This window comes from Mirounga angustirostris, unplaced genomic scaffold (assembly GCF_029215605.1).
Source record: "Mirounga angustirostris isolate CCGP_5_RB_7025 unplaced genomic scaffold, mMirAng1.0.hap1 SCAF_12, whole genome shotgun sequence".
NCBI lineage: Eukaryota > Metazoa > Chordata > Mammalia > Carnivora > Phocidae > Mirounga > Mirounga angustirostris.
In genome coordinates this window covers 40,016,825-40,030,650 of record NW_026991720.1, presented here as the reverse complement: position 1 = coordinate 40,030,650, position 13,826 = coordinate 40,016,825, and the positions used below count along the sequence as shown (strand labels likewise).

General features: G+C 47.4%; 1 protein-coding gene across 6 annotated transcripts in view; it reads right to left on the bottom strand.

Annotated features, from left to right (window-relative positions):
- Positions 1-12,949, bottom strand: part of ELMO1 (engulfment and cell motility 1) — a 520,853-nt gene extending 507,904 nt beyond the window's left edge. For 2 of the 6 annotated variants that reach the window (XM_054505225.2, XM_054505223.2), the window contains exon 1: positions 12,535-12,705. The gene's annotated coding sequence lies outside the window, so the exon portion shown is untranslated. Of the gene's footprint in view, positions 1-9,816; positions 9,989-12,534 lie in introns of all 6 variants that reach the window. The other 4 variants (XM_064575046.1, XM_045864408.3, XM_054505224.2 and 1 more) reach the window with 4 other exon arrangements.
- Between the last annotated feature and the right edge of the window lie 877 nt (positions 12,950-13,826).

Here is a 13,826-nt window from a genome sequence, read left to right as displayed (position 1 = left end):
ACTCTGCTCTTCAGTTCCTTCAACCCCCGCGCCTGCTCATCACATACGTACCAGGCATCTGCACAGACTCCCCTTTCCCCACTGAAGCCCATTCTCTTCCCAGCCCTCTGACTACATTAATCCCTTGCCGTAGGCTCTTCCAGCATCAGCACCTTTCTTCCCCAGCCCTGGGCCCAGCTTAACTGTCACATTCCACCCATCCAAGTACTAACCAGGCCCGACCCTGCTTAGCTTCCGAGATCAGACGAGATCGGGCGCGTTCAGCGTGGTATGGCCGTAGACAACTGTCACATTCCTTTGTGTGATCCTTTGATCAATGTACCTTTCTTCCACTAGTGAGCACCTAAGCAGCCCAAGAAAGCAGCAACAGGTCTGCTATTTTTCATAGGAAGGGGACTCACCATTGCGTATGTGTCCCCTATCACCCCCCCCCCCCGCCATGGTACCTAGCAGGTGCTCAGTACATATCTGTGGATGAACAAATGAATTAAAAGTATTTTAAAAGGAAATGCTGGAGGCAAAATCAGACCCATCGTAGCCATCAAATACACTCGACCCCTCTCTTAAAAGTTAAGGACTCCAATGTCTCTGGTATCCTGAAGACTAAAGTTCTAGCGTAGTTTCCCTTCCCCTGTATAGGATACTAGATACTTTCTTTGGCACTTATCACTTCAAACGCATGGGCCCAACTCTTCATAATGCAATTTCCAGACTCTGAAAGAAGCAATTTTACAACTGCCATTGTGCCATTTCTCTGGGCCTTGCATTGATCTGGTTACGAACAATTACCCTAAAGCTTGTTCGTTATCTGAAAGCTATATTTTGAAATAAAAACAAACCTGGAGATTTGGCTTCTTATATTTTTGTCCCTCTTTATGCGCCTTAACAGTCTCAGCTCCCGGGGTCAATTCTCAGACTGTTTCATGGCACTTTCACGTGCCAGAATCATTAGCAGCATATTCGATGACTGAAAATGGCCCTAAACAAGTCTGCAATAATCACAATTCCCAGGACAGCGGGACAATGTCTGCTGGGAATGTAAGTGACTCCACCACCACTGCCCTCTTCTTTCTGCCATCTTGCTGACAGTCAGCCCTGGCCCAGGTGACGACCTGGACGGTGTTCGCTCACTTGCTCCTGAAGCAAAGCTCTCATGGCATATTCTTCACCAAGCAGCATGGCCACTCAACACAACGTGCCAACCTAACAGGTTCAACTGAGGCAAAACGAATTTGGCAAACTGAGGAGGACTCGGCTGCAGGAGAGTTAGCATTAGGTGTGCTGCAGAAAAGAGCTTTCAGTTTGGATCTGCATGATGCTGGGCAGCCAGCCTCTCTGACGGACAGATAGCCTCATCTGTGAAATGGGTACAAGGTAAGTCAATGTGTCTGAATTACTGTGAAACTGATAGATAGTTTGGTCTGAATATAATTCTCCAGTGATTTACTATGAATCTGTTTTTCACTATATAAATCTTCTTCGGTGTCTTCAAACATTTATTTAACACCGGATCCTCTGTAGAGTTACACACCAATCCTAATACATGGCGTAGAGGTATTGTTACTCAGTTGACGATCTAGCCCCTGAACAATCCATACTTATCACCCTTCTTCAGAGAAGAGATAGTGACAGGAAATTTATTTTACACTGGAAATAGTGTGCAATTTGTCAAGTACCAAACAAGATTTGCATATAGTGATTAGATGAGGGACTTTTCACGACTATAGTATTCGGGGCTGGGGGATGGGGGAGAAGCTACACTCTTTCAAAGCACAAGTTTAGAGAAGTCGTTTCCGCTTGGCACAGTTCTCTTGCACACCCATACTTCACAGCAGTTTAATGTCTGTATGGAGGTTGTTGTTGTTTTTTTTTTCCCATCCACTTCATGAAAGCCATTACCAAGTGACAGGAACATGAGCTACTGCTTAATGAGCTGGTGAGTCTGTGAGCTAGTTGTTACCTTCCTGAAGGCACAGAAAGCTGAAAAGTCACCCAAACAAACTGGCAGTAGCCAGAAAGAATAAACAGAAATGGAAACAGGTGGCTTCTACTTAGGAGGCCATAAAACGAATTGTCCAACCTGAGACACTTTGGAAAGGGAAAGTTAGTACGCTTCATTATGCTGGCCCAACAGAGCTATACTGGGTCTAACACTCAGGACTATAGTCATCCTTTTATTTTTTTGTTTTATCCTCAGAGTATTTTCTAAGTGGGTTGATAGGCTCAGATCAAAGAAGAAAGATTAACACTTTACTCCCGCCCACCTGCCAATGAATATTAACAGTCCCCCACTTACCGGAATGTTCCAAATGATTCAAAAAGGGACGTTTACCAAGTGTTATTGAAACGACTGAATTTCCTTAGTAGGCAACACAATCACATGAAACCCAGTTCAACTGAATTAAATTTCTGTCAATGGCCCCTTCATGAGTACTCTACTAACTGGGGGTTTCTCACTGGCCTTCCATCCATGCTGGGCAAGTGCAAACAGCTCCCCCCTCCCCCAGAAAGCTGGATTCAAGGAAAGGGAAGGAGCCCCAGTTAACAACCTCCATTCTCTCTACACAAGGCAAAATACTAACAAAATAAAACAGCAAAACCCCAGGTTAGTTCCAAGTGAATGGGAGATAGAGACCTATTTACAAGAGCTTTACCTTAGGACCTCAGGTTGCTAACAGGATTCATTATGTCAGTTCTTTTAATTTACAATCGATTGTAATTTTCCCTGACCTGTATTTCAGCAGTCTACCTCTTTGTGTGCTTGAGGAAAAGTTATATAAATCAAACGAACAGTCTAGCAAAAATCTTAGGAGGAATTTCCTGGGCTACTTACAACTCATAAAGAAGATGAAATAATAAATGCATGTCTTTAAAGGATTTTAGCAAGATATTTGAATAAAACACCTGAATAGGAATCTAGTGAATTAGTAATAATAACCTCAGCAAATCCAATGCACTGCTTTTTTGGGGGGATCCTACTTTCCGATCATTATTCCATTTAATGCCCTCAGCAGCTCCAAGAGGTAGGGACTTAGATTATTTCTATTTGAATGATAAGAAAATTGAGGCTAGGAATAATAATTAACTTACACCAAGTTGGTCAACAGGTACAGTCAAAAAGATACTTGAACCCTCACCGACAAGCATGTATATATTTAGCTTTAAACCTCAAAGACTCCTGCTTTTTCCTTCTTCCCAAATCCAATCAGCCACCAAATCTTTTTTTTTTTTTTTAAAGATTGTATTTATTCATTTGACAGAGAGAGAGAGCACAAGTAGGGGGAACAGCAAGTGGAGAAAGAAGCAGGCTCCCCGCCGAGCAAAGAGCCCGATGCAGGGCTCGATCCCAGGACCCTAGGATCATGACCCGAGCTGAAGGCAGACGCTTAACCGACTGAGCCACCCAGGCTCCCCAAATCTTTTTTTTTTTTTCATCAATGTCAACATCCTTTCTCTTTGACTTGCATCCAGCCAGGGGGTCTCCAGAAGTTGTCTCATTAAAGGAAGAGAATGGTCCACTACTCACGCTAGAAGGTAGAGGCAGAGAGACCTGTTTTTAAGTTGCATTTACACAGCAAGCACCTTGATTTATTTATTCATTTGACCAAGATTGAGTGTTTCTTAGGGTAGGCCCAGAAGGAAGGAGGTGACAGCTTCCATCTCTCCTTGTCCTTCCTCCTCACCCTCTAATCTACCTTCCCTGTTGCCCTGGGAGTTAGATTTCTCACTGACTTCCAATTGTGTATTTTCCTTCCCTATTCCTTTCCACTCAATCCAAATGCCCAGCTCCCAGAAGAGTCGACACAAGGCCTCTTCCAAACTTCCTCCTGACTACCCTGATTGCTGTATTCCTTGTTCTTTCTTTTAATGCTCAGCTTTCCAGATCTTTCTCAAAGTCACTTCATTGTGAACTCTTCTGTGATCTGCAAACACTCTACATACACTTACATTTATCACACTCCTTTATGACTACCTATTAATGGGTCTATCTCCCACACAGCCCCCCTTCCCATACTGTCCCATATGAAGTGGATCTTATAATGTGCAGGAAGTGCCCTGACTACAGAACATAAAATGCAATCAAAATGGTTGCTGAATAAATGAATGAATGAATGATGTAAATAATGTATTATGATGGGAGCTGTAAGCCTAGCAATATTTCAGTTTGAAAACATTTATATGCATTTTAAGGGTAAACCACACATTTTTTTGTAAATATGCTACAATTAATAAATAAACCTTTATTGTGCTTCTCTTGTATAAACCCAGGCAAATATTTCCCAAAACTCTCGATTAAAGAATGGATGGTAATTGAGAAAATAGTCCTAATGAGTTGAAGTCACTTTCTGGCAGTAGAGTTAAGTCTAAAGAGGACGGAAACATATTCATTTCTGGATAAAGGTTTTGATTTAATGAGATTTGTAGTGACTTGCTATAAATGTGACAAGCACTGGAGAAAATGGGATTTAGGAGCTGATATGATAAGTTTCTTTGTTTTTAAAGACTTTTCATTATTAGGAAAGCTGCATGGAGGTTTGTATGTGTGTGTGTGTGTGTGAGTACGTATCTTTCTCTGTCACGCATACATACACATATGCTTACTAGTAAGTGTATGAAAGAATCAGTCCCCTTCCCCCAAATCTGAATTTTTGAGTACTCAGTCACTTCCCACAGAGTGGCCCAGTGTTGGACTAACAAGGGCGCAGGGTCCACTCTAAAAATGCTATGAAAATGGTGAGGCGGGGCAAGGGGGGAAGGTGGTCAGGAGTCAAGAAAAAACCAGCCTTACTGAGTGTTATTGGAATTCACTCTTCACTCAGCCAAAAATACGCAATCTAACCAAAGTCCTTCCACTAGCTCTACCTCCCAAGCCACATGCCTTTTCAGGGCCATGGGCAAAGCCAGCTGTGGCTCCGTATTTGGATTAAATAGCCTGAAAACAGGGGGAAAAAAAATATATTATTTTGAAATGCATTACGCTTCAAAATTAAGGGTAATTGTGTGTAGCAGCCTGGAAAATACAGCTCATCCAGTACTGCTCAGCCACAGAACCCCACAGCACAAAATGCTGGCTCTCTAAATGCAATTTCAAACTTTAAAAAAAAAAAAAAAAAGGCACAAAGGGCGGAAGGAAGGGTGGAGGGCTGCTCTAGGGCTGTGACTTAGAAGAAGGCTGCTGGCCTTGGGGAGACAGAGCCCGTATGCCAGCCGGCAGGATTTCTAGGTTGGTTAAGCCAGTAGATGCTGCTCTACCCTGCTCCTGCAGCCAGACACCGAAGGTAAATAAAAGGTCGACAGATAATTACATAAGAAAATAAATGTGGCAAGATTAGGACAGAAATCTCACGGCTAGAGCAGGAAAGGACTTCACAGAGAGACCCACCTGAAAGCTTTTCCCCTGACCAGTACAACGTCCTGGTCACACTAATGGAATATCAATATCTATTACGACCCAACTAGCCAAGGTCCATTGTACAAGCAAAGGGGGAGGCTTTTCACCCTGTTCACTCATTCCCACACAGACACTGCCTTAATCTGGTGACAGAGGCCTCTGAAGGAGCCAAACTGAGCTTCGTGAACTACCTCCCTCATTTCATTTATCATATTCCCATTATGTAGACGTTATGGTTAATGCAGCAACCAGTGGCCAGGATTCTAGACCTTGTGTGGAAACTGAAACATAAAATCACTAGCTATAGGTCTCTTCGGCCATAGCATACCAGAAAGAAACACACAGGAAATTCAAACACAGCTGAGCTGGGTTAGGAAGACAATGGTAACACAGGAGGGAAGGAAGCTCCAGAGGAAATCCGAAGATCTAGAGGAAATTAAAGAACGTGTATGAGAATATACCACATTAGGGTCTAAGGATTAGGCAGTAAAGAGAAAACTGGGTACTTAATATTGCTGTCAAGTCCAGTCTGTCTGACAGCACACCATTAGTCTTAACTTATGCAAGAAAACAAAACAATGGCTGGGGGGGGAGGGTGTCACCTGGGGCGGGGGCGGGTCTGCCCCCGAGGGGACCACAGGCATTTTTTGGTTATCACGACTGGGTGTTGCTACTGGCCTCTTGAGGGTAGAAGCCAAAAAAGCTAGTTTCCTACAATGCACCAGCCAGACCCCTCGACAGAGAATTATCCAGCCCCAAACATCAAGAGCGCTGAGGTTGAGGCTGCCTGAAATAAAGGGTCAGCATAGAAGGGGCAATAGCCTGCAAGTAGAAAATGAACACAATCAGTAGCCTCGGTATTTCCCAAGGGAGAAACCACCCTGGTTAAAGACTCCAGTCTCTGGTTCCCTTCGTTGGTATTAATCTATGGGCCCAGAGAAATAGCAAAAGTCAAGACTCTGTTATATGGGGGCGCCTGGGTGGCTCAGATGGTTAAGCGTCTGCCTTCGGCTCAGGTCATGATCCCAGGGTCCTGGGATCGAGTCCCGCATCGGGCTCCCTGCTCCGCGGGGAGCCTGCTTCTCCCTCTGCCTCTCTCTCTGTCTCTCTCTGTCTCTCATGAATAAATAAATAAAATCTTAAAAAAAAAAAAAAAAAGACTCTGTTATATGTACTCCCTACCCCCTACTTGGTCCCTTCCCACCACCAATTGGTTCCATGCTTTTGCTTTTACCATGACTCATCCACAGAGCGGGGGAAAAAGTATTTGCTAAAGAGTAAGTGTCTATTCTCCTTGGCAAACACTGTTCTCATTTTTGATTAATGAATTCCATTCTGGCTTATCTGCTTCAATATCATGAGCTTCGGTGATGGGCATGCTGTCCCCAAGAAAGGATCCTCTAACTCTCTCAAGGCTAAGAAGTTTAGCTGTGGAGTGAGATACCCAAAGAGAGGCACCAACTTGGCCAAACTCGGCCTCAGTGCAGAAGACACCGCCCTGGGAGCCATGGCAACCCAGGGCATTTCTACCAGCATACAGGTGTGAAGGGCTCCCTGGACGCCCTGCAGCACAGCTCCACACAGGGGTCCTGGCCTCAGACCAGGCTAGTGGAGGAGAATCAACAAGGGCAGAAAATAACCAATACCGGCATCATGGTGCCTGGGAAAGGAACAGCAGGGGGAAAAGAGTCGGAAAAGCTGGGTGTGGGCTCAGATATACTCTCCAACTATCCCTGTGACATTTCAGTCCTCCAAACCACATCTATATAAAACGGGATAATAACACTCTACTGCCTGTTCTCCACCATTTCCAAAGCAGCATTCCAGGAAGAAGGGTGTCAGCTGTCGAGGCAGGAAGGGAAATTTCACATGGATCCTGTGACTTCCAAGATCTCTGGGGCAACGCTCCGTCAGGGCTTACAGAACCATGGTGCCTTCCAACCACTATTCACGACCCACCAGACACACAGCAGTCCTGGAGTCCAGCAAGTAGTAAACGTTTTCTAACTGAGGAAAGTTCTGTTCCCTGAATTAACCGTGAGAACTAAAATAGCCAAAACTATAGCCTCAATTCCTAAAATTGAGGTTCCAATAATAATCTTGCTCAGATTCTGGAAACCAGTGTTTGTGGGGGCCTAGAACACTGAGAATCGTCATCTCCTATTTATACATGTGACTAATCTCTCCACTCAGTGCTACACCAGGTTGTTGCTGTGGTTAATTCTGTTTGATGAGCCAGCATTCCTTCTCCCACACAGATTCCTACTGGATACTTCACTGTTACTCCACCTTAGGCCGGTGACAGAACTCTGCTCAAACTGTACCTGCACTTATCCTGGGAAAGTGTGGAAAACACAGTTAACTTAATCCTGATCCTAACAGTGTTCTTCGGGCTTCAGCGCTGGCTCTCATAAATGAGTTCTAATAGTTAACACTCAGACAACCTAAATCATCGGGGGGATTGCAAACTGCAACCCATGTGTGTAGGATGCACGCAGGGGTGGCTTTGCTGTCCCTGATAACGTGGTGCTAGGCCTAGTCAAAGGTTTTCATGGCAGTCACACTCTGTCGCCTGGATGGTTGGTCTTCAACATCTGTGTTTCGGATAGAGCTAAAGTTCTCATCCTTTCTCTTCCTTGGCTGCTCTGTCCCAAGCCCAAGTCACCTAAAATGTTTTATCTACTTAGGTATACGACAGCGGCTGCCCCCAGAAAACGTGACTACTGTCTCTGCAAACATCCAAAAGTAATTAAAACAGGCATATGGAGAATAGTGAGTGTAAACAATGAAAAGTTGAGCAGAGTCAAGTTCCAAAGACCTGAAAAGCTTAAAGACCTCCAAAGCTCTAAACTAAAACTTGGCCATAAAAGAGTACATTGCATCATTTTATTCTTAGTAAGATTAAAGAGTTATTTCAGATGAATCTGCTGCCTCTCCATGTCGCTAGGTGACAAACGTACCACCTGGATTTCCAGTTTTGCCAATATGGCGGCATCATGACCTGGCGCACCATCAAGTTCTATCAGCAGCAGCATTTTAAAAGTTAAGTCCATGGCTGATGCTTTTACTGCATCTGATTGAACATTTGTAAATAGCAGCTCTTGCAGGAGATTAAACCAACAGCACTTTGTAAGAGGTGGGAGCAGCTAAATATTCCTTAAAGTACGGCCTTGTGAACCACTTTCATCAGAATCCCTAGCAAACTGGTTGAAAATGTAGATTCCTAGCGCCTCCAGAATTATTAAAAGAGACTTTTTTTTTTTTTTTTTTTTACCACATTAAGCAATACATTTGACCTTAAGATTCAGTGTCTGTGTTGTAAAACGCCCTATTTTTCCATTGTACTTTCTTCCACTTCATGTTTTAAACTGCTGGTTTGGACCTGATAAATTGATACTCCAGTCTACTCCTGAATTGCAAGCCTAAACTTCAAAAACACCAGACAGACTAGTTGACAAGAAGGAAGCAGAACTGGAGTTGTGTAATTAGCAGCAACACATGAGGCTTTGTGATGCAGAGAGCGTTTAGTAATTCCCCACCTTTTCCCAATTCAACAAAATGAAGGTCTGAAAAACCAAGCTACCCACTTGGATGGTTTCAGGCATTAAAAAGTGGTTGCAGGCTTCAGAAACAAACCTTAAGGGTAGGCATTGTCTTAGATCGGGACAGGAAATGTCCTCCATAGGAATGATTAGCTCTAAACTAAACCTTCTTGTTAAGAAAAATGATAAGGTAAGCAAAGTGTGCACTCCATAGAGCCCCCTGGCACAGCCCCAGCCACACCCTCTCTGCAAGGACTTCAAAGGACTCCCTTCCTCCACCTCTCCCCACCCGTTCACACCAAACACTCAAAGGGGGTAAATTACTTTAAAACACTTAAGTATTGTCCTATCTCAATACTGTAATTTCATAAATGCTTATGATTTAGAAGCACTATAAAAACCTCTCATCTGTTATCTCTCTTATTTTTCTTTTCCTAGACATTTCTCATTTCTCTTCTCCCCTGCATCTGCCACCCAGTTTCTTTCTGCCTCCCTGTCTCTTTCTGCCTCCCTGTCCTTCCTCCCTTACCCCTTCTCCCCCTCTGCCTTCACTTCCATCTTCTGGGAGGCAAGCGGGATAGAGTGTCTATCTCTGACTTCAATCCATGCACAGTAATGCTCTTTTTCCTAGGGGAGTATTTCTTTGGCTAAAGCAACACATGTTTTGAAAAGACTTTCTCCAAGGAGTATGATAAACAAATACCAGATCTGAAGTGGTTATGTGCTATCAGTAAGTTGTACTGGTTTTCCACTCTCCCAAGGAATCACCTCTGTTCCTTTCTTCAGGCTGAAATTCTGAGTCGGCTCAAGCACAAAAGGGTCTGCAAGAGGAGCGGCTGGGCATGGTGAGAAGGACAAAGGAAAAAAAAAAAAGCCTGTTACCTGGGTTCACTTGCCACTGATGCTGCAATATTTTCCTGGTATATTTCCCATAATATGCATCTCTTATTCAGTCCATCAGCAAGTATTTATTGAGCACCTATTCTGCTGGGAATCAGTCTAGGTTCTGGACCTAGACACAAGACAAGGTCCCTGCCCTCATGGAACTTCTGTCCTAATGGGGGAAACAGACATAATCAAATAAACAAATGAAATAAAGACAAACAAATAAAATAATGCCAGGGGGTAATATGTGCTAAGGGGGAAAACTGAGTAACTTAAAAGGACCAGAGAGGGGCTGGTTGCTATTTTACATGAGGTAATCAGGAAAGGCTGCCTGTAAGCTGACAACTAGGTGGAGACCTGAAGTGAGCAAGGCAGTGAGCCATCTGGACTTGTTGGGAAAAGTTCTTTGTGCAAAAGGAGTAACTTGTGCAAAGGCCCTGGGGAGAGAAGTTGGTGAAAAAGAAGAATGGAAGGTGGTCAGAATGGCTGCAATTAAAAGCAAGAGGGGCACCGGGGTAACTCACTTTGTTAAGCATCTATTGGTTTCGGCTCAGGTCATGATCTCAGGGTTGTGGGATGGAGCCCCACCTTGGGCTCTCCACTCAGTGCGGAGTCTGTTTGAGATTCTCTCGCTCCCCCTCTCTCTCTCTGCCCCTCCCTCCTGCACTCTCTCTCTCTAAAATAAATAAATAAATCTTAAAAAAAAAAAGGCAGAAAGATAAGACATGGGAGTGGGGGTGGAGATAAGACCATTAATAACACCACCCACCCTGTAGCCCAATGCCTGCTCCTGGATTCCACAAGACCCAGGCCTGGGCCTGCTTGACAACCTCCTTTGCCCTGATATCTACCAAGCTTCTTCCCCAGTTCCCTTCCCTCCTGACCAATGCAGCCCCCTCCCCCCCAGGCAGAGTTCCAACACTCCAGGTCATTCCCTCACAATTTCCCAATTAGACAACCAGTCCTTCTAATTTAAAAAAGAAGAAAAAAATCTGAGTAATGAAGTAGGAAAAAAGGCAACATTTAACCACAGCCCTCAAGAGAGAGGAAATGTACCATGGTAAAGAGCAGAGGTTCAGAAGGCAACTCTAAAAAAAAAAAAAAAAAAAAAAAAGCCTGCCACATGACAGCAGGAGATCTGGGCTTCTGAGGTTCTGTAAACTGGGGGAGGATAATTCTTGAAATAACCTTGAGAAGTAGGTACGGAGACGCCCTTAATAGTAGCTGCGGCCAGCCTTTCTGATCTAAAAGTGAACCTGAGCGGGTTATGTCCTTCTAGTTCCCAAAGTTAATCCTCAAAGAGTTAATGCATAAGTACAGATCATTAATTACTTTTATTTTATAAACAAACAAACAAAAACCTAAATTCTTCCATTGCCCCACCTCCTCCACCCACCCCCAAGTCAGGGGCAGCGCTCAACCGGGAGCCTGCCGCCTCTGCCGCCTCTGCTTCTTGAGGCAGAAACCCTTGTCTTAGCTTCTCTGAAGTGTTGAATACGAGGAATTAGTGTTAGCAGGACCATGGTGCGAGGCACAGGGCATCACAAAATACGCTCAGTGAGTCCCAGGAGCTGTCCGGAGGCCCCCGGGGCCAGGTCACTGAGGGAGGCCAAGCCCTGCAGCTTTAGGTCAACGCAGGTCCGACCGCCAACAACCTCTGCCCGGAGCTGCCAACTTCAAACGGCCCCCAAGCGGGAGAGGGTCACATGGCGGGAAGTCCCCAGCTCTGGAGCCCCTCGCGGTCACACACACACAAACACACACACACGCACACGCTCACTCGCTCACACGCTCGCCGCCCTCGCGCGCGCCCGCGACACAACACGGACTTCCCAACCCCAAACACACGCGCGCACCCCCGGGCCGGCTGACTTCTGTATTCCCTCTTCCTCAAAGCTGCTCTTGCGATCGCCGCCGCCGCTCGCAGCTCGGATTCCAGGACCCCCAGAGCTCCACTGCCCCCTTCTCGGAAGGCGCGCCGTGTGCCCCACCCCCCCATGCCGGGATCTCCCATCGAAGCCCCCCTCCCCCGCCGTCGTTCCCGGTCCTAGCCGGGGACCCCAGCAGGTCTCCAGGAGGCGGGTATTTACTGCCTCTCCCGAGGGTCCCAGCCGCCCCAACCGCTCCCTCCCTCCCGCCCCTCCGGGCCCTCCATCTCTCTAGCCCATCGCTGTCCCCTCCCAGGAGCGCGCTGGCCGAGGGATTCCCTCCCATCTGCCAGTGCCGGAGAAAAGCCAGAGCCGGAGCCGCCAGTCCCTTCTCCCGCGCAGCCTCTCGGGTCTCCAACCCCCGAATCCCACACTCTCCGGTCCCCAGTCCCCCGGCGCCAGCAGCACTGTCCTCTGGCAGCCCCGACCAGCCGGCCCCGGCCAAATCCTCTCCGCGGGTTCCGGGGCCCGGGGCCCGGCGCTCCATCTCCCGCGCCCGCTCGCTCCGCTCCCACTCCCACACCCGCCGCCCGGCTCTGCCCAGACTTCCCCAACTGCGGAGCGCCCGGGAGCGCCCGCAGCCCTCGCCCCCCCGAAGCGCCGCGGCCACCCCCGCTCCAGCCCCGGCGCCCCAAGGGAGGAAACAAAAGTGTCTCCGCGGCGCCCGGAGTCCCCCCCCCTCCCCAGAGCAGGACGCCTACTCCGGTACCCCAGCCCTAGCTCCCTCCCCGGCCGCGCTGAGGTCAGCGAGTCGGGGCGCGGCGCCAGCCCAGGAAACTTTACGAACCTGCCCGGGGTCGCAGGACAGCGGCGGTGGCGGCGAGGATTCTCCGCGACCAGAGCTCTGGCGACCCGTGACGACTGAAAGGGGGCCAGAGGCTCTGTCCCCCAGCTCAGGGCCGCGGCGGTGTGGGTGGCTCTGCCTCTATCCCGTGCCCATCCTCGCCCGCGCACACGCACTTACACTGGGGATCCGCCGGCTGCTGCGCCGCCGGCTGCCGCTGCTCTCACTTCCTCTTCCTTCCTCCTGCTGGCCAGAGACACATTTTGCATCTGCAAGGCATCCCGAGATCAACCGCGAACTCTCCTCCCGAGCGGACGCTGCGGAGTGGCCGCCGCCGCCCCCGGCACCTGCGCCGGGACACGCGTGGTTGGCGCTTTCACCTGCCGCCCGCACGCTGGAGCCTGCCTACTGCACTTTGCCTGCGGGTCGGTGGGGGGGTGGGGGAGGGTGCCCTCGACTTTTTGAAGTCCCCCTACTTAAAAAGAAGGAAAATGTCAAACATCGTGCACGCCTCAGATCGGCTATAAATAATATGTGTGCAGAGCATGACTTCTTGGATGAGCTCACACGCGGCGCTTTGCAGGCACTAATTAACTCCGTCACCGTCATAGCGCCACCTCCGGGAGGCCGAGAGCGCGTGGCATCTTTTTATATGCTTTCGTTTTTGGCAGCTGGTTTGGAATTTCGAGGGGAAACTTTGGTGGGTTGTTTTAAAGCTACTTTAAAAGGCTGATGTGTTTGTTCTGCCGCTCTGCCTCTACCCTTGAGCAGCGTGGCGAAAATAACAGAACCCTTCCTCCCTCTTATAGTCACCTATGCATTTACACGGGTTATTTCTAATTGCCGGGGACTCCCTAACTTGGCATAACTTTGCATAAAGCAAGAATTTCTACCCCCAGTTTGGTATTTGGAGTACACGATTTAATGCAACCTACTTCAGTGATTTTCAAAGCAAAAATAAAAAACTAACTCCCAGCATAGCTACCAGAAGGGAAATAACAGTCGTTGGAAGGTTGCAGGAGAAACACCTGTCCTCTCCCAAATCAGAAATATCTACATTGGCTCTGGCGGAAAAGACAAAGGCGGTTACTAATGCATTCCCTCCAAACTGGCAAAGGAGATAAATCTGGAGCAGGGAGGCACTGGAATCTAAGGTAGAAGGCAAAACTCCTCTTTAAATTGCAGTCCCACCCCCTCCCCCAAGGAGATTTAAATTTTAACCCCGTGCTGGCTGTTCATTAGCAGCCAAGAGCCCCAAGCAACTCTTGAACACTTTAAATGTGGCTAGTCCTCAG